At 44.0% G+C, this 18,963-nt stretch overlaps 1 protein-coding gene across 11 annotated transcripts in view; it reads right to left on the bottom strand.

The window, feature by feature from the left end:
- Positions 1–18,963, bottom strand: part of APBB2 (amyloid beta precursor protein binding family B member 2) — a 198,749-nt gene that overhangs the window by 11,497 nt on the left and 168,289 nt on the right. The window contains exon 1 of one of the 11 annotated variants that reach the window (XM_049792355.1): positions 17,772–17,845. The exons of 9 other annotated variants lie outside the window; for them this stretch is intronic. The gene's annotated coding sequence lies outside the window, so the exon portion shown is untranslated. Of the gene's footprint in view, positions 1–9,999; positions 10,027–17,771; positions 17,846–18,963 lie in introns of those variants that run through there. One more of the 11 variants, XM_049792364.1, reaches the window with a different exon arrangement.

Below are 18,963 nucleotides of genomic sequence, written 5' to 3'. Positions count from 1 at the left end.
GTGGCAGACAGATAACTGGACTTCCAGCTCTATACGAGATACAAACATTGTCCTGCAGTTAAGTACCTTACCTTTACCTAATTCAGCAGCACTTAATTTTGTCCTTAATGAGCCTTTGCAATCCAAGGGGCAGTTGCCCACAGTGTGGGCTGCTCAGCAACAGGCACAGGTTTTTCCTCTGTTTAACCACTTTGCAACCTGAAGCCTGATGAATAATACTTTAAAAAACCCCCACAAAACTATCGGGACTTGAGATTTGGAAACAATTCCACATGGCAGAACTGTGCAGAAACACAGTGAAGCTGGAGGCACCTCTCCATCTCACTGCATCCCAACATGCGATGGCATAGCAGAGACAGGAGGCAACGGGGCAGCACGTGGAGCACGTTGCCATCTGAAACCTTCCTGCATGGGGAATGCAGCCCACGGGCTGCATCGGATGTCGCTGGCTGCAGCGCTGCCCTGCCAGCACGTGCGATGCAGGCACCTTGAGGAGGGACAGTGTTTCACCCAATTGCTCGAGACTTGCAGGAAAAATCACGAAGCAATAATCCAGGAAGGTGCTGTCTATTACAGATGATGCCCTGAGGTTTCCTAGCTCCAGCCTGGCCCCCAAGCACCTTGGGCACAATCTACAAGAGCCTTTTGGCATGTTGTTCCCTTTTGCTGCACTGCAAGTTCAGGGAGATGCTGAGTTCCAGCTGGAATCTTGCTCCTGGAAAAAAGCTGATACTTTTTGGCTCATCTGTACATGTGCCAAGCCTTCCTTTAGAATGGTTTCCTCCTAGCTTAATGTCTCAAAAGCAAACTGAAGACTCCTAGCTAGACTCTAGTAATAAGACTAAGAGAAGGGAGTATGGCTCAGCTATGGCCTATGAAAAATTAGCAGCTATGGGGAAAAAAATTAAACCACATGAAAAACCTCTGAAATTTTTGCCTTTTGAAGTAAGCTTTCAACATTACTGATGCTCCTGAAAGATCTGCAGAGCCGGTATTTGGAAATGCTCAGTCTCACAGAAGTCCCACATACAATAATATCCTGAGCTCTGAAGAGACCCTGCCTGGTTCGAGAGCTGCAAGTGAGGAACTTCCAGACATCCTAAGCATATGGGATTTTTGTTTTCTATGTGTTTGGCTTTAGCTGCCATCTTTTAAATTGCCTAAGTTTCAGACCTCACATTTCTGAGTCCAAATACCTTCCCTTACAAATATTTTAACTGCAACGTGAAAACACTGTTCACTTAACAGACACGGATCTGCTATCTTAACTTCATTAAGATTTCCCCTCCTTTACATGCAGGAAGAACTTGCGGGCAGTGACCATCACTGCAGGGTTGCAAAGACACTTAAACAAGCAGACTGCTGTGCACACCTTACTATTTAGATCAAGGTCTATTCTTTCGGAGTGCAGACATAACAGCTGAAACCTGTGTTTGCATTAACTTAAAGTAACATTGAAAGCCATCTATGTGACCATTACATGGCTATTTATTACCATTTACAAGCATTTACCTCAAATCAATACTATTCCTTCGAGGACTTGTAAACAAGTGATTTATGCATTCCTTTATAAGATGATCCTAGGAAGAGCATCCTGTGTTGTTTTGCCAAGTTGCTTGCACTGCACAGAAGCCTGATTGAATAAACAGAAATCTGCACAGCCCCAGGAGCACTGTACAATACCAGGACTTCTAATAAGGCCACCACCTTCAAGGAGTTACACAAACACAGAAAATAACTCACCCCTTCTGTCAGCCATACAGCTGTTACAACCTTCTTTTATCATTAATAAAAACTAAGATGGAGCAAAGCCACCAAAGCAAGTCATTGGGGCGTGGAGGACATAACATGTTGCCAGCAAACCCCATTTGTAAGAGCCCAAGAAATTGTGGTCCAACCTTTGATCAGTAGCTCTGGCAATGCCCTGGCACACTATGACTGCCCTAATAAACTGCTGTGCTTTGCTGTAGGCGACCATATCAGGCCGGGCATCTCCACTGCGCTGCCAAGTCCCTGATGCATGGACAACCCCTGAGGCCACATTAAGTCTCACGCTGCAGTGTTTATCTAAGACCCAAGCTCAACTGCAAGGATTTTCAGCCTTAAGGGAATCTGTAAGATAATACTATATGTGTTTAGTCAGCATATTATCTCCTAGTGGAGGTAGGACTCAAAGGACTGCAGAGATAAAAATGAGCCAAATAATTAAAACTGTGTTAAACTAAGGACTGAATTCTGTCAGGATCAAAGATTTTGGTCATAAAGGAACACAACTCATAATTATGCCCTGTAAGTGGGAAACACCTTAGATGAGGGTATTTTCAATAGCATTTTAAAGGCTGGTGGACTGGAGGCAGCCTGCTGAGCTCATTCCTCTCACAAGCATAAATTTACTTTTCTGATCAAAGGAGATCAACATGGAGGGCAGCACTGACATTAACAAGCTTGTGTGCTTTTTGATAAGAACATTTCTCTGTTCCTGGAATGCTAATGACAGCCGAATGAATGAGGTATCACCCTGAGCCTGGCTCAGTAAACTCTCTGAATGGTAAGACCTGTGGTAAGGGCAGGGAGAAGGGGTCTGATGAGTGTTATGGACGCAGTATCTGTAGTGGGACACTCCAGGTGACAAGGGGGGCTCACCCGCCACTTTAGTCCTGCCACAGGAGTGCCTGCAACCCTGTTGTCCCTGCAAGAGGAGGATGACAACAGTCCTGGTGAGACAGGCCTGCTCTGCACTTGCCCACTAAGATACTGTCCACTAAGATGTTATTTTTTGGTCAAAATGCAATGTGTTGACTTTCTGATGGAGCTGGTAGCAACCCTACATGTAGGCCACTAACACTCTCCTCCATGCACTGCTGCAGGCCTTTTTTTTTAAATGGTTTGGGTTGGAAGGGTTCTTTGAAGGTCATCTAGTCCAACCCCCCTGCAATAAGCAGGGACATCTTCAACTAGATCAGGTTGCTCAGAGCCCCATCCAACCTGACCTTGAATATTTCCAGGGATGGGGCATCTACCACCTCTCTGGGCAACCTGTTCCCATGTTTAACCACCCTCATCATAAAAAATTTCTTCCTTTTACCTAGTCTGAATCTACCCTCCTTTAGTTTAAAACCATTACCCTTCATCCTATCACAACAGGCTCTACTAAAAAGTCTGTCTCCATCTTCCTTATAAGCCCCCTTTAAGTATTGAAAGGCTGCAATAAGGTCTCCCCAGAGCCTGCTCTTCTCCAGACTAAAGAACCACAGTTCTCTCAGCCTTTCTTCATAGGAGAGGTGTTCCCTCCCTCTGATCGTTTTTGTGGCCCTCCTCTGGACCTGCTCCAACAGGTCCATGTCTTTCCCTGTGCTGAGGACCCCAGAGCTGGATGCAGTACTCCAGGTGGGGTCTCACCAGAGCAGAGCAGACAGAGGGGCAGAATCACCTCCCTCGACCTGCTGGCCATGCTTCTCTTGATGCAGCCCAGGATATGGTTGGCTTTCTGGGCTACAAGCACACATCGCCGGCTCACGTCCAGCTTTTTATCCACTAGTACCCTACTTCTCTGCAGGGCTGCTCTCAATCTCTTCATCCCCCAGCTGGTACTGATACTGGGTGTTCTTGAAGAAACATTGACGCCTCTACTGTTGGCAGCAAGTCTCCTGCGTGTGGCCTGGAAAGCCCCTGAGGCGGCGAGAAATGTCTTGTCTTTGTCCTGTCAAATTCTACTCACTCTGAGACACCTTGAAGAAGAGCCAGAAACACCACTTCCCACCTGCGGGGGTGTTGATGGGTGCCGGTATGGTGCTACGGGGGGCACCCGGCCCTCGCCTCAGCTCAGTAAGTGCTGCCTCAGTACTGGACTGTTGCACATAATGCTTCCGTCAAGCCTCTCCGGCACTTGGTCCTGCAGCTTCTGTAAATATTTCTGCTTGTAATCGTATGCATTCATAAACAAGGCGGTATAGCACAATTACAGGAGAAACTGAAACCCCAGCTAGTACATCAGTTTCAACTACTGAAAGCTAATAAAACCCTTGCAGTGGCGTTTCAGACTCAAACACCAGTGTTTCATTTTAAGTATCTGAACAGCTTGAAGAAAGTAAATTGGCTAATTACATGCGCCGATTGTGAATATGCATAAACCTTTAGATGATCAGGGCCTGCATCTGTAAATCTGCTGAGACATAGAGGAGGAAATCCAAGTTCTTCAAAACCTGTGGTACTGCACCAAGCGCAACCCTGCCAGCACCACCTGTTTTCAAATCATCAATCAAAATTAGCACACAAACCGCCGCCCTTCTCCCTTCTGACAGTGTGCAAACAATACTACTGTTTTCATTAATTCATGAAGTCACCTAGATGCCCATGCCCATGCACTCGCACAAGCAGTCCTACACAAAGCCCAGTAGCCAGGACCTGGAGATGGTGGTACAGGCTGGTGGCAGTTGGCTCCTCCAAAACCTGCGGGAGCCTTGCAGCCTCGCTTTGGGCATTTCTAGGCATTGGGAAAGCCAAGCTCCACGCTTCCTCTTGGAGAAGAAAAGTATGGCTTTAGGGATTCCAGAGTATCTGCTCCCCGCAGCATCAATTACAAAGTAAAACTTGGGAAAAGTTTTGTGTTTCCCTACATAGGACCAGAAGGCAACAGCTTCTTTTTTGTCCAAAGCCCTGAATACCAAATAAGCCAGAAGACTGCTGTCTGGTTCTTCTTTCACTTCAGATCCCTTCTGGGTCGCTTCATCCGTAAACCTTCATTCAACTGCAGCTCACTTGAAGCTTATTAACATTTAAGTGAGATTTATGTGCAACAGGCCCCTTTGATAATGAAGAAGTGCTGAGAAACGTGTTTGCAATAGAAATTTATGGAAAAGGGCAAATGCCTTCTCTTACCATTCCCCTGTCTTTACACCTTGCTGGGAAAACAAGGGGAAAAAGAAAATCAAAAGCCTTTACAAAGCCCATAGCTGGATACAGAGGTAGCATAGCGTTAATAGATCACATCTCATCCAGCTGGAGTCTTCCCTGTCTCAATAGCGTGTGTGTGCACATGAAATCTGTGGGATTTGAACCACAGCTCTTGGTAAAATTCCCTTTTATGTCAGTGGGGAGAGCAGCAAGATGTTTAGTGGGAGAATAATGTATTTTGTTGCAGAAAAAAGCTGTATATTCTTAAAACTTTATAACACAAGCACACTACTTCTGTTGATACAGGATTATAGAGAAGGGGTACTGTATAGTAGGTTGTTTGCTTGTTTTATTTTTTTTTTAAATAATTTGCACATGTACTGCATGATCCACCAGTATCTTTGCAGTTATAGGAACTAGATGTAAATCAGTACTCTGGCAAAAAGCTAGAAAACCAGAAAAATTGGTAAGAAAATTATTTTGCTGCACAAGTGGGTAAGACTGGTTCTGCTAAACAGTTAAAAATTCAGTAGAAATGTCTTTATTTTGAAAGAGTACAGGACTAGAGAGAGACTATTTAAAAAGCAATTTGGAGAATTGCAAAGTCAATGTAAGGTGCTAAGTAGAAAGGATTTTCATTTTGGTTTGCTCTTTTACCCTCTTTAATTGGCAAATGTCTACAGTAATTGACTAAACCTTAGATAGCCATACCTATTTAACACCTGGCTAGGCATTACTTAGCTGCTCAACCTTGAATGAATATAATCACATTAAATGCAATTTATGCGAACGCTGTCCTGTTTGAGTAGCAGTCATAGCCATTTGCCACTATTAGCTAAAGTCCTAGGAGGCATCCCAATTAACTACAGCCTGAAAGAGCAGCATATCCTCCATTACTTTCTCACTATAAACTTATTTCTTCAAAGGAGTGTAGAATGGCATTAATCTTTTTTTTTTTTTTTTGGTTAAAAAACCCCAACACCCTAGCCCTGAAGTCTGAAATTATTTTTTTTTTACTTTTATCAATCAAAATTAAATTGCTATTTAAAACAACTATATTAAAATGATACACATGCAGCAAAATGTAAATTGCTTTATGGATTTATGTATTACAATTTGTAACAAGAATTCCTGAACCAGAAAATGATATCCTCTGGGCTTGGCTTAAAATTGATTGAAATTCAGCCAGAATAGCCTACAGAAGATGACTGTCGGTTTCTACGTACTGATGTACAGACTTCTGCGACTCCTGCAACGTCACAGAGCACACACCGCCGGGCTGTGGGGAAACCATCTCCTGAGTCTATTACCTTCCGGCTTCACTTTGCTTTCCTGCAAACAGCTGACCGTGATTTGTGCAAGCAGGGAGAAAAAAGGGGAGAGCAGCCACTGGTACAGCTGAGCAGGGTCAGAAGGCACCTGGGGGGAGGCTGCTATTCACCAGTGAGACATGAACATGTGAAGTGAGCAGAGAAGAACAAGGCAAGCGAGAGGAGACACATGAGAAGAAAAGTGGACAAATGTAACACCAACGAGACCATGCTCTGATGGGGTTTTTCCATGACACACAAATATTCTAGTATCATAACCGGCAGAGAAGGTGAGGTGCAAGAAATCCTGCAGTAATATGTATAACAGAAATTACAGAACTTCTGGATTAACATTTTACATCTTTTAAAAAGACCCTCTTTCACATAGGAGGGAGGGGACTGATTTAGAGCTGAAATTAATTCTGGGACTCTGTTCAGTTCACTTGTCTTTATTAGGCTCATATCAAGGAGTTTGCAAAGTTAGGGAGAAACACCCAAAAGTATGAAACCAGAACTAGATGAAACAAACAGGATTCACACAAGCTGCAAAATCTGTTTGTGGAAGATTTACTGAGGACCTTTCAACTTCCATTTCACCTACCAGATACCAAACAGACACTGAATAAAACCACTGCTTCCTGCCCACGCCCTCCGAAGGAAACCCACAGCTCCATCTCCAGGTGACTATACTAACCACTTTGGAATCAAATCCTGCAGGAGGAAGAAAAATAACTACTCCCACAAGTCTTCTCCTTCCCATTTCTCCCAGATAGTCATGGTGCATTTAAGCACATGTACTCCTCTCTCCTCAGTGATTAGAGTTGGAAGAGATGTGGGAAAGAACGAATTTTCCCTATGCTTCCGACATTTGTTGGCAATCCTGAAAACATACAAAAGCCTTGCCATTTTTTTTCACTCCAAGCGCTCCGTCCCCCAGAGCTCCTGCACCTCTTTGGCTGCTCCCCAGCTACAACCAAGAATGGCAGACTTGGCCACCACTACATTACACTGGTCATTAATTTTTGATGCAAGTAGTTAAGATGGCCTCCCAAGCGGAGACTTTTGGGAGACTTTTCATATTTCAGTTCTCACACAACTTGAAAATGGGTTTCCCTTGCAGCAAAACATCAGTTCTGCATTTACTGAATTTCTCCTCAAATAGTCTGGCATTGACACAGCGTATCTTGTTTTTCTAATTCATGCATAAAGTTTGTAGGGCAAATTATCCCCTGCTGAAAGGCTGTTTGCTTCATTCCTTGATAACGTCACTTGCTAACTCTCAAGGAGGAGCTATGGCTACTTTGTGTGATACTCAAAGGCTTTAATCTGGCAGCCCTAAAACACACAGCCTGCTGGTTTTTCTTTGATGTTTTATCATCACCACAGTTCAGCATGCTTCCAAAATTTGTTAAAACCCTCACAGAGCTGATATGTCCGATACCCAGCTCAGCCCTTCAGAGCCCAGCGCTTCCAAGCCTGAAAGCATTTGCACGACTTTCACTCCAATTTCCTTCCTGCGTCCTGATCCTCACAAAGCTGCAGAAGCCGTTCCCCCAGACACGCTTTCCATGTCTTAACGCTGCCCACCGCCTCCTCTTGCAGGGGGGACGACAGGACTCCGGTCTGCCTTGCCACTGCTGCCTCCCTAGCCAGAAATATGACTCTGAGATGTTACACACCATTTCCCTTTCTCTTACCAAGGGCTATATTCCACCCCTCCAAAGGGCCACAGATTTACACAGAGTCATGTCAAAGCACAACTCAGTATCTAAGCTCTCCAGATCCATGAGCTGTGTTACAGTACAGACTGTACAGCTAAGATTTATGTTCCATGCTGGTCCTCCTCCCCAACCCCACCTCACGTTCATAAGGCTGAAGTACTGCTGTCAGGGCAAGGAGGACAGTCTATCACTTACGCCGTGGTCACTACCAAGACTGCCCTGGAGACTCTGTGCTCTTGTAGCACTGGCAGGGCACCGGGGAGAGGGTCCCAGGGACACAGGCCGCCTCCGCCGGAGCATGCAGGACCCCGCACCACGTGCCAGCAGCACGAGGGGGTCCCAGCTACCAGTGCGCCACGTTCAGCTGGTGCTTGGGGGCAGATAGGGCTTACTGCTGTTCACCAACTGCTAGCCAGATGGAGCAAGTCAAAAAGTCAAGCAGCAGGTTAGACCTCAGCTTGTTTTGTAAATGAACTTAAAGGAAGACAGAAATTCAGGAGCAGATCCTATGAAAACCACTGACTTTGCTGCCATAAATTTTTCATGGATTTTTTTGTTTGTTTAATTGCTTCACAGCATTTATGAGATATGCACAAGCAAGGGGCTGCTTTCCTATCCTGCGCAGCACAGCTTTCAACGCAAAGAGACACAAATGAGGTAGGCTATCAAGGCCATTGCAGTTGCTGCTTCTCCTTTGTAGCATTGCAAAGTGGTGGTTTAACTCCTTAGGTTGGCTAGTCTAGCATTTCTGATGAGTGCTGAACTTCCTTTAAGTAAATTAATGTGTGGTTATGCCTGTGAACCTCTGAACAGCCTCTTTGCAGCAGATCCTCTAAATTTGGTTTTGACAAATAAGTATTTAGCTATTTTTGACAATGCTTCTATCTTCCAGATCTAATTAGAAGATGTGGGCCTTTGTTTATAAGGAATATTTAAAGATTTAATAAAGAGACACATCAAGTTGAGATGCTCAAAGCACTACTACAGATTTAACTGAAGAAGACAGCAGACTACACTAGAACAGTTAATCTCTCCAGTGTGATTTATTTTATAAGCAATGCTTACTAGTTCTCCTTTGTTCTTTATTATTCAGACAGAGAACACAGCAGTCATGCACAGACACTACCCACAAATCTGCTTGCAGCACACTTTTGCCAGTGTTAGTCTGGGAGGATCATCACTTTGCACATGCATGAAATCTACATTAGATTGCAAAGCCATAATCAAGAAAGTTCAAACATTTCCCTAGGCCAACACTGCCTAAAGAATTGATTAAAAACCAGTCAAGCCTGGAAACCGTTCTCATTATATTCCACAAAGCAAGCACGAGGAACAGTCCACATCTCTAAACCACATTCCTTCTGCTCAGTCCTACTTTCAAGTCCTTGCAATTTAGAAGAGCAAACAAACCCCAAATCTCATCTAAGGGATGCAGTTCTATCAGTAAGAGCCTTTGGAGTGGCTGCAGCCCTTGTGCTGCAAAGCACCTGACTACAATGCCTTACTGTCTGCGCTCCCATGAAACGGGAAGCATTGTAGAGAATCCCAAACGATCTCTTTGTATATCCAAACAAATCAAACATACTGGGGACAACTTTTCTTCTAACTCAAAAGACAAGCAGCCAACCCAGCTGGATCCAAAACAAATACCAAAAATAGGAAATAAACATTGACATTTCCACCTCTCGCTAAACCTAGCTCTTAAATCCCCCACTCTTAGCATCACAGGTTTTTGATTTTTTAAATAAAAGGTGAGATTTTAATACAACTTTCTTGCATTTCAAATTGCAGAGAACAACATAATCTAAATTTTAAATTCAAACATCAGAAGCAAACATCAAAACCCACCGCATCACATGATTTTAAACTGTTCTAGTACTACAGGGTTTGGGACCTGGAAAAAACCAAACCAACAGGCAATATCAACTTGACAATACTGTTAAAAGCTGACAGAGTGATACTAATTTGCTCACTGAAGATTAGCTTCTGTTCATTGATACAAGCAAACTGATATGACATTGTTTGGTGCATGCCGGAAGGATAAACACGAAAATGGAAAAACAAAAATCATTTACCTCTCTCTGAATCCACGGAAGCATGAAGAAACAGAAAGAGCAAGTTAGAAAGCACTCACGCAGACAGAGCTCCAGCATATGATGAGACAAGGTAGTTGAAAGAACTGCTGTATGTTTAATGTTCGCTGTTTGTTTGTAGCACAGTGTATATAAGCATACTGCCACTATTTCCTTACGACGCTTATTTTAGTTGAATCCTGTTGCTCTGAAGTTTGTATTTTTGGAAACATGCAATGAAGCCAACAGGCATCAGCTGAATTTAGAGAGGCAGCACAGACATATCAACACTGGGAGGTAATCAAGCTTAAAATACCACACACAAGTCCGGGAAGTAGTATGCAGAAAGCATAAATAGACATACAAAGTACATGAACCTTCCTTCTTCCAAAATAACGCTATTTAAAGCAGACACTGACAAAACAAACAGGAATAATTCTTCAGGCTGTGAAAACCTGACGTTGTTTAAACTGAAAGAGTAGAAAGATCATAATGAGTTTTTTTAATGCCTTTTCCAAAAGCTCAGGCCCCAAGGTCACTTGGGTTCCTCTGAAAGTTTCACACTGAAGAAGCGACAGCCTAGGTAACAACCTCACATGAGCACCGAGCTGAAGCCAGGACATATACAATCACTACACGCCTTCATTTCTGAAGCACTATTCATCAACCAGTAACTCTTGGTACAACTTAACCAACACCCCTTTCCCGAAAGTGGGCAGGAGAGGCGCAAGCTTCCCTAGCTGGGGACTGCCCTCCTCCCCCTTCCCGCAGAGCTGCTCTGCCTGCCCTCCTCCCTGCCCGAGCCCCCAGGGGGGCTCGCTGCAGGACCCCAGCACCCACCACAGCTGGCTGCTTTCCAGGTCACGCCAGCCACCAGGAGACACCAGCAGTGTGAGCGCGCAGGTACGTGTGAAGAAAGCTGTCGTGGTTTCCCGTGACGTTACCACAAAGGGTTGGTGAGCTGCACTGGGGAACGAGGTGGGTTGCCACCTGCTTCTGCCCACCCCTCCTTAAAAACAGGAGGCCACTTTATGCAATGTATAGTGCCTCTACAGGGATAATAATCATTCTCCAGAAGAGAGCTGCTTAGTCCTACTCTCCCACCCCTGCCTCCTGCATGCAGCTCACAACTCCTCTCTTTTAAGAAGGGCTCATCTCCAGTGAGCATCCGAGCAAGGTTCATGCACCATGCACAAAAATGTGGGACCCTACATCATCCTAGTTTGTAACTGACTCCAAGAAAAAAGTAGTAGAGTGAAAAAATCATCCCATCTCAAGTAATAAGGGCAGGATTAAAGACACAGCACACTGAAGGGAAGGGATGCAATTCCCATTAAACATCTCACTTCAGCAAGCTTGCAAAGCTTACAGGGATTGAAATGGCTTAGCAAGTAGATCTGGAATAAACATAGGCTTCCTAAGCCAGTTCTTAACTACATGTGCATATGGTTAACTATTGCATCCATCCAACACAGGAGTGCGAGTCACACGTGGATGCACATGTACATAGCTAGAGGTTTAATTTCTTTCTTATGTCAAGACGATATGTCTCAACTTGTACCCGTTCCCTCTTGTAATTTCCATGTGGCTCCTCATGAAGTACAATAATTCACTGCAACAACCTCTCCAGGGACAGGGTGCTAGACGATCTCATTTAGGCTCCCTTTCCCATGAAAGGTTCATCAGATTGTCTTCTGATGTTCCTTCCTAACCTGGGCTGTTTTATGATTGTATGAAAGCAGCCAAGTTGGAAAGAAGACCCATATTTACAAATGCAATGGACTTTCCCAGAAATTTTACAACGAAAGTGTGAGACAGCCTCATCGTAAAGAAGAAGAAACAGGGCGCTCTGCTCCACTTCCTTCCATGCAGTGAGCTGGGAGTTTCCCCTTTTCAATATCCAGTGGTGACCTGTGTGGATCTCCCCAACCAAAACCCCACTCATTCCTTCGCTTCAGCTACATGGGCGTTCTGCTGGGCTTTGCAGAATCAGCAAGGACTTCACCATGCCTATTGGTAACATTTTATAAATTAAAGGGTTAAAATTAGATCTCAGCATTGCAAATATTGGAAGTTTTTCAAGCCTAAATGGTCGTTGGAATCAATGATTAGACTCAAAACATGACCCGCTGGTGCAAACTCTTAAAGGGAGATATGTTAATTACCCTATCGTTATGCAAGATACAATTGTATAGAACAATCACCATTGCAGCTGCCAGCTACAAACAAAGAAAAGAGCACAGGAAGAAATTCAGGAAGGTGAGAGAAAAACACAAGCAGTTGGGCTGCTGGACTTGCCCAGGCAGTGAGGAACGAGCAGGGCTCCAGCTGGGGGACTCCCACACCATGGGATGCATGCAAATCAAAGGCGGCTGCATCCTGCTTCTAACCAGTTAATTACAGCTTTCCAATCAACCCAATACCTCCTCATAAAGCATCTTGTAATTTATGAATTATTTTCACACAAAAGACTATTTGCCTGTATTCTCTTCACATTCTGGTAACTCGAATACGGTTAAATTATTTACCTTTAAAGTCAAATAAATAAAATTAAAAAAATTTGTCCCAAGGCTAAAAAGCAGACACAGGAAGTTTCAGTTCAAATGGCAGATCTTGCTGATGGCTCCAAGTGCCAGCAATGCTGCAAGAGCAGCTGTGCAAGTGCTTCAGTATGCTGCCCTACATATCCTTTTCCAAGCTGACGGAGTTAAAAGGGGTCAAACCAGAGCCTGCCAATAACGTAGGAAAACGATACCTAGAAAATTGTGTCAGGGCTGCTACGCAGGATTTGAGACTCATTTCTGAGGGGAAAAGGCCAAGACCTCTGAGGAAAACAGCCCGCGACCTTCCAGCATGCAGAGGTGTGAGAAAGGAGCCCCCCTCCTAGATCGAGCCCCGAGGAGACGCTGCCTCCTCGGGAAGGGGGTGACAGTTTCCTCCTCCCCCACACCACTTCTGCCAGGTCCATTTTTTCCAGGTTGTTTTCCAGTAAGCGCCTTTGGAGGCAGTGCATCACAGTACTGCTGATGGTGCCCGCCTCCCTCATCACCCCCTTTCCTCCACACTCCTCTCGCAGAGGGTTGTACCCGGCCCAGGGACACAGTGGAGGCAAGACGGTTGCAGAGAGCAGTGTAACTCATGGGGCACCATCCTGCGGGAGAGGTCTGCACAATATGTGACAGTGCTTGAGTATGAGACAATTTCTCCTTCCAGCCCCAGGTTTTGTACACCAGTGACTAATGCAACTTGCATCCTATCGCTGGTATACAATGCCCACCCCACAAGCTGAAGGGCAATGGAGGTTTCACTGGGAAGTGAATAAACTGAGAGGCACAGTGGTAACACCACTGACCCCAAAAAACACCCTCCATGTGGCACTCATAAGGCTGTATCTGGATTTCTGCATCGAGGTTTGGGCCCACCAGTACATGGTGTCCAGCCAAGGGCCACCAAGGTGCAGGAACCATGCTTGTTTAGCCTGGAGACTAGGTGGGCTTGTTTAGCCCAGTCACTCATGGGAGGGTTTAAAAAATAAAGCAATCCCAAGTTTCTTTGCCAAGAAAGCAAGTAAGCCCAGAGAGATACTCGAAGAGGTTGTGCAATCTATATTCTTGGAGGTTTTTGAAAATATCAACCAGAAACGGCCCTGAGGTAATCCTGAACCCTGCCTGGCTTTGGGCAGGAGGCTGGTCTAGGTGACCTACTGCAGTCCTTTCCAGGGTAACTTCTCTCCTGTGACCGTCTAACAGAAATGCCTCAACGCACAGGACAGAGATGTGCTATGCAGATGGACATGGCGATGCTGTGCTTATGCAGATGACCAGCCTATGGGTCTGTCTCAGCACTGGGCAGAGGGAGGCTGGCAGGGGTGAAATGACATGCTGAGAGCCCCGGCAGCTCAGGTCTCCTGGGCACCCATCCATCCTGGTGACTGGGACAGATGTCCTGGACTCCAAATATTCCAAGGTTGCTACTGTTGTGTCTTCTACTTCAACAAGGGTCACTGTAAGACTACAATGTGATAGAGAGCAAGCCACACCAACAAACCCAAAAACTTTTGTTCTTGTTGGTGTCTCCAAAAAGGTATATAAGGATCAAGGTCATGCTCCCATGCTCTGCTAATGTTTTAGTGGGGCACTGCACTGCACATGAGCCTGGGACAGCCTTAGAGTCTACTTCCCTGTACCTGGCAGGGTTAATTTAAGTCTACAGCCCAACCATTTCTGTGACTGAGCATTCAGCTAACAGGGTGAAGAAGTTAACACTGCAACTTCCCCAGTTGTCTTTTTTGAGCAGATCAGAAAAAAAATAAGGCTACCAGGTGTCACCTACACCCTGAGCAACTACAGAGGTCTACCCTCCAACCTCCACAGCCCTTAAATATTTCCACGTGGGACTACACCCTTCATCAGCACCCCAGACCACCTCTCTTCCTAAGAGATAATGACCAACTGAAATGTCTTTGCTTTCAATTTCTGTAGAGTTTTAGTGGAGTAAACCACATTTTACTTGATTAAAAATAATGATGCATGGCACAAGCCTTCCATCTTTATTTACAGTTATAAGTACTTGCTCAAGCATATCCTCTGAGGTACAGAAGAGGCCCTACTCTGCTTTTCTAATTTGTAACTACAAAGTTTAGTAGCACTTAATACAGCAAAATGTTTATGTAAAATGTATTTACAGCTCAACAACATAACATGAACAAATAAAGGTAATAACCTTCATTTCTGTGCATTTGGAAGTCTCTCTGTTGCTTAGAGAATGATTATGTACTTCAGTTATGTATGCCATTAGAGAAATATAGTTGCTTTCACTGAAAGAAAAATAGCTGTGGTTTATAATTTTTCTAAGGGTTTGTTAGCTTTTTAACCTTAAAAAAAAAAAAAAAAAAATAGTCCTTAAGCCTTTTGTCTTCCAACAAGTATCAGACTACTCCAGCAGACTGGCCTTGAGTTTCTAGGTCCCTGCCACTATCAGGCTGGAGACTGAGTAGAAGTACAACTAACGCTTTCTGCAGAAATCCCCTGTTCATTGTGGGCCAGATTGTGCCATCAATTTTTAAGCAATTCTCCACTGGTAGCAAAGAAGATTTCTGCTTAAAAATTGATGGCTTGATCTAGCCTTCTGTTGCTAATCATATATTATGAAGACTACTATAACCTAGTCAGATTCTATTTTTACAATAAAAAAGAAAATATGAGGCAGCCTGACGTATTCTATGAATCCACATTTTGTAAAGACTAAATTGTACTGGTAAGACCAGAACCAGCTCTGAATCAGTAAGTCCCACTAACAGTTTGGGTGCTAGACAACATACTGCTATCTGACAGACAAGCTGGCTCCTTGTTATTCTTCAAGTCCTCTCCATAAATATGCAACCTCAGGTCACTGTACCATTTCTTCAGGGTTTTCCTCATCTGCACACACTAAATGACAGTGACTGAAGACCTGAGATGAAAGAGTGGGCGCACTTACAGTCCCTGAAACACATGGTCACCCCAGGCACCTGCTCTCCTGATGTAAACCAGGGGCATCTTTCATAAACCACTGCAGACCACTTCCCTTTCCTGAGGAAATGTTATGTTTGGCTTGTTAGGGAAAACAAACACTTTTCTGCAAGCATGAAAAGAGCTTTGAATAGCAGGCCACCTTCTCCCCAAATCACTAGACCACCATTTTAGATGGACCAGTTGGATATAAGATTTTCTGGTTTAATTTTTTTAAGAATTATTAAATTCAGCCATAAAGATATTTCCAATTTGGAAACTTCTTAAAGCATATAGAGAAGGCTTTAATGTCACATCAAAATACAACAACAGAAGAAAAAAGGAGATGTCGTTTTCCTTGGTAGATACCAAACCAAATTCAGGGACATGCCAGTTATTTTCTAATAGGAGGAAATGAAACTTAATACTTCTTACTGACTTAATACTCCCCAATTTAGAATTGTTGAATTTCAGTTTTTGACCTGGATTAATTTACCCAGAGAATAAGGTTATCTCAGCCTATCTTAAACTACACTGGACCAAAGTCTGCACTCTAACACAAATTAAAGCTATACAGAGCAGTTGAATCAATACTAGCACTAATATCAATTAGATCAGAATTTTGTCCCCAGTAACAAAGTTTTACTTCATGTCATGAAACACAGGAAACTCCAAACGGTGAACCAGAAAGCCTTGCTCAACAGGATACCCAACAGACTGTAACAATACAAGAAACACCAGGGACCTTCAATACACACCTTAATTATCTAAAATACTAATTCACGCAGTTTGTTTGATCCTCATCTGTATTCCAACTGCTCAGTGTTTAAAATATCTTCATAGATAAGGATATTTATTTATATACATCCACTGTTGTAGAAGGGAAAACTAACCTGTACTTAAAAAAAATATACAAAAAAGATCTAGCTGGTATTACATAATAAAACCCCACTATCTTCCTCTTTCTTTCTTTTAACCTACAAAATAAATAAGCCAATTTTTACTGAGAAATGCTCCAGGGCTAAATAATATCCTCTTCCTCACTCACAAGTTGTTATAATTACATTAACTGCAAGGCAACAGCTACAAAAACATAATTAAAGCCATAGTTTTAAGAGATTAAACACTTCATATATTTACAATAGAGGATCAAGACTCGGCAATGTTTGCTATCCTTTAAGAAAGCAAAAATTACTGCACAGAACAGGGAGAGCAATGAGGTTCCATAACATTCAAGAAACCTAATGTAAGAGCGAAGCTGCTGAGTTTAAAGCAAAAGATAAATGTGCTTGTCTCTCTTCCTTCCCCTCTGCACCCAGCATAATGAGGATTCAAAGCTATATATCAATTAACAAATCAATGAAATTTCTCCTGCTGCAAATTCTTTATGAATACAGATAAGATTAAGTAAGCACAGAGACCTCAAGGCAATACATTATATTTAAATCATGAAGTTTCCTCTTCTGTCAAAAAAGCCATTAACCATTTCACTTCAACCAAATATATTTTTACATGTATGTATCCCTCCATACAGTGTAATACTTCTGTCTTTAAACATTTTTACTTCTTTTGGAGCTCTACAAAGATTTCAAATTGCACAATCTCCATTGTCAATTACGGGCTGAAAGAAGAAAGCCCAGACTGGCTAGCTAGAAGTTAGCTGGGAATTACACATAAATAATTATACAGGCACTGTACATTTGCGGGAAAACACAGGAGTTTCTTCTCTTCAGTAAGCGAGGTTTTTGCTGTTCTTACCTACAGCATCTTTTTATCCATTAACACAGCTTTACCAGTAAAAACAAATTATGATCATCCTCTACAGAATCAGGCTGGTCAGTATGCAGCCAGTAACCGCAGCCAGTTCAGGAACCTGCAATTCTGAGCGGGACACAGACCCCCAAACATATTAATCATCAGGATCCATTAGTTAGCTTACTGCTCAAATGAGCAACATCTGAAGGGATAAAGGAGAGGGAGAACAGCATCAAATCCTTACCGCTCAGCACACAGTCCAGCATTTCTGCTACAGTGCTCTCCTGAAGGTTGTTAAGTGTCAGCTCTTAGAGAAATCTGGCTTGCCTTTGTCACACTAGGAGCTGTAATTTGCCTTGTAGGCATCCACACAGAAGCTTTAGACTAATGGACCATAGCTTTGAAAATACAGCTCAAGACAAAGGCTACTCCTAACGTGAGACTGTTGTCTGGGGGCGGGGGGGGGGGGGGGGGGGGGGGGGAAGCAAGGGAGGCTGAGGTTTTTTTCTTGTCACTTTTAAAGTTTCTTACCTTTTTGTTGCAGCGAACAGGAATTTAATGCCAAGCACGCCACACACAAACACCCAACTCAACGCTCTGCCCGGTCCCCGTCTCCGCTAGCGTGTTTCTAGGCACCAGATGATGCCAAGTGCACTTGCTGCAGCCGTGTACTTGTACTTCACCGACGGGGGCCGAATACCCCCGAGAACAGCAGCTCATTCATTTTGTATCGAGTTGAAGCACATCATGTCAGCTCCCACTCTCCCCACGGACTGTGCACGCTTGTGTTCGCCGGGTCCAGCTGTGAGCGAGTGGGTGCTTCTCCCTGGAAGGCACCGCTCCATCAGGGGTGTGTCTTTTCCTCCCTTCCCACTGCTTTTACTATTTCCACGCTCCCCCCCACCGTGCTCTGACCGGCAGAAGAGGCCCCTCTCCTCCCCCTTTAACAAATCTTCACTGCTATGCGTTGTGCTCCTAGCCTGTAAACTTCCAAGATTAATCTGCTGTGACAGAAGCAATCTTTTGGGGAAGGCTGAAGTGCGCAGGGAGTCTTCCCCTCCCCATTTTCCAAAACCAGTGCAAAGCTTTCATAGTGTGACTCTGAACTGAATGCAACTGAGAAAGTCTCTTTAAAAGGCAGCAAAGATTTATGGCCAAATCCAAGAATTCAGACAGAAGTACAACTGCATTTACTTCAATGAAATTACACCTGCTTATGCTAGAAGTGAGATTTATCCTTGAGCTGTAAAAACAAACACACCAAATAATTTGATTTTCCAGAACTGACACATGCAATAACAGTAAATCTAATTTAGAGGTGTTGCTTGTGCTAAGGGTGACAGTAAACACAATGCTCCTGGAGCTCCGTTTTTTATTCGGCAAAAAATCCCCATCAAACGTGCTCAACCAGCAATAAAGAGCCGCTTCCCAAGGGACTGCACTCAAAATTGTGGCAGGGCTTAAACCCCATCCCGGGGTGTTCAGCTTTCACAGCTACCCACAGCACTGCACATCACCCCTCCTGGATGCAGGGGAGGACTGGGGGGAAGCAAACTCCAACCGAGGAACAACCACAATGGCGCGAAGACATGGGTCACCATCCTGCACATCACTCTTCTCCACCCAATGGACTTGCTCCTTCAAACCTGCCAGTGAAGCTGCTCGTGGGATCACACCCTGCCCTCTCCAAGGAAAACGAGCCAACACAGCAAACGCCCACCAA

Source organism: Accipiter gentilis, chromosome 3 (assembly GCF_929443795.1).
Source record: "Accipiter gentilis chromosome 3, bAccGen1.1, whole genome shotgun sequence".
Classification (NCBI taxonomy): domain Eukaryota; kingdom Metazoa; phylum Chordata; class Aves; order Accipitriformes; family Accipitridae; genus Astur; species Astur gentilis.
This window is presented reverse-complemented; position numbering and strand designations above follow the sequence as displayed.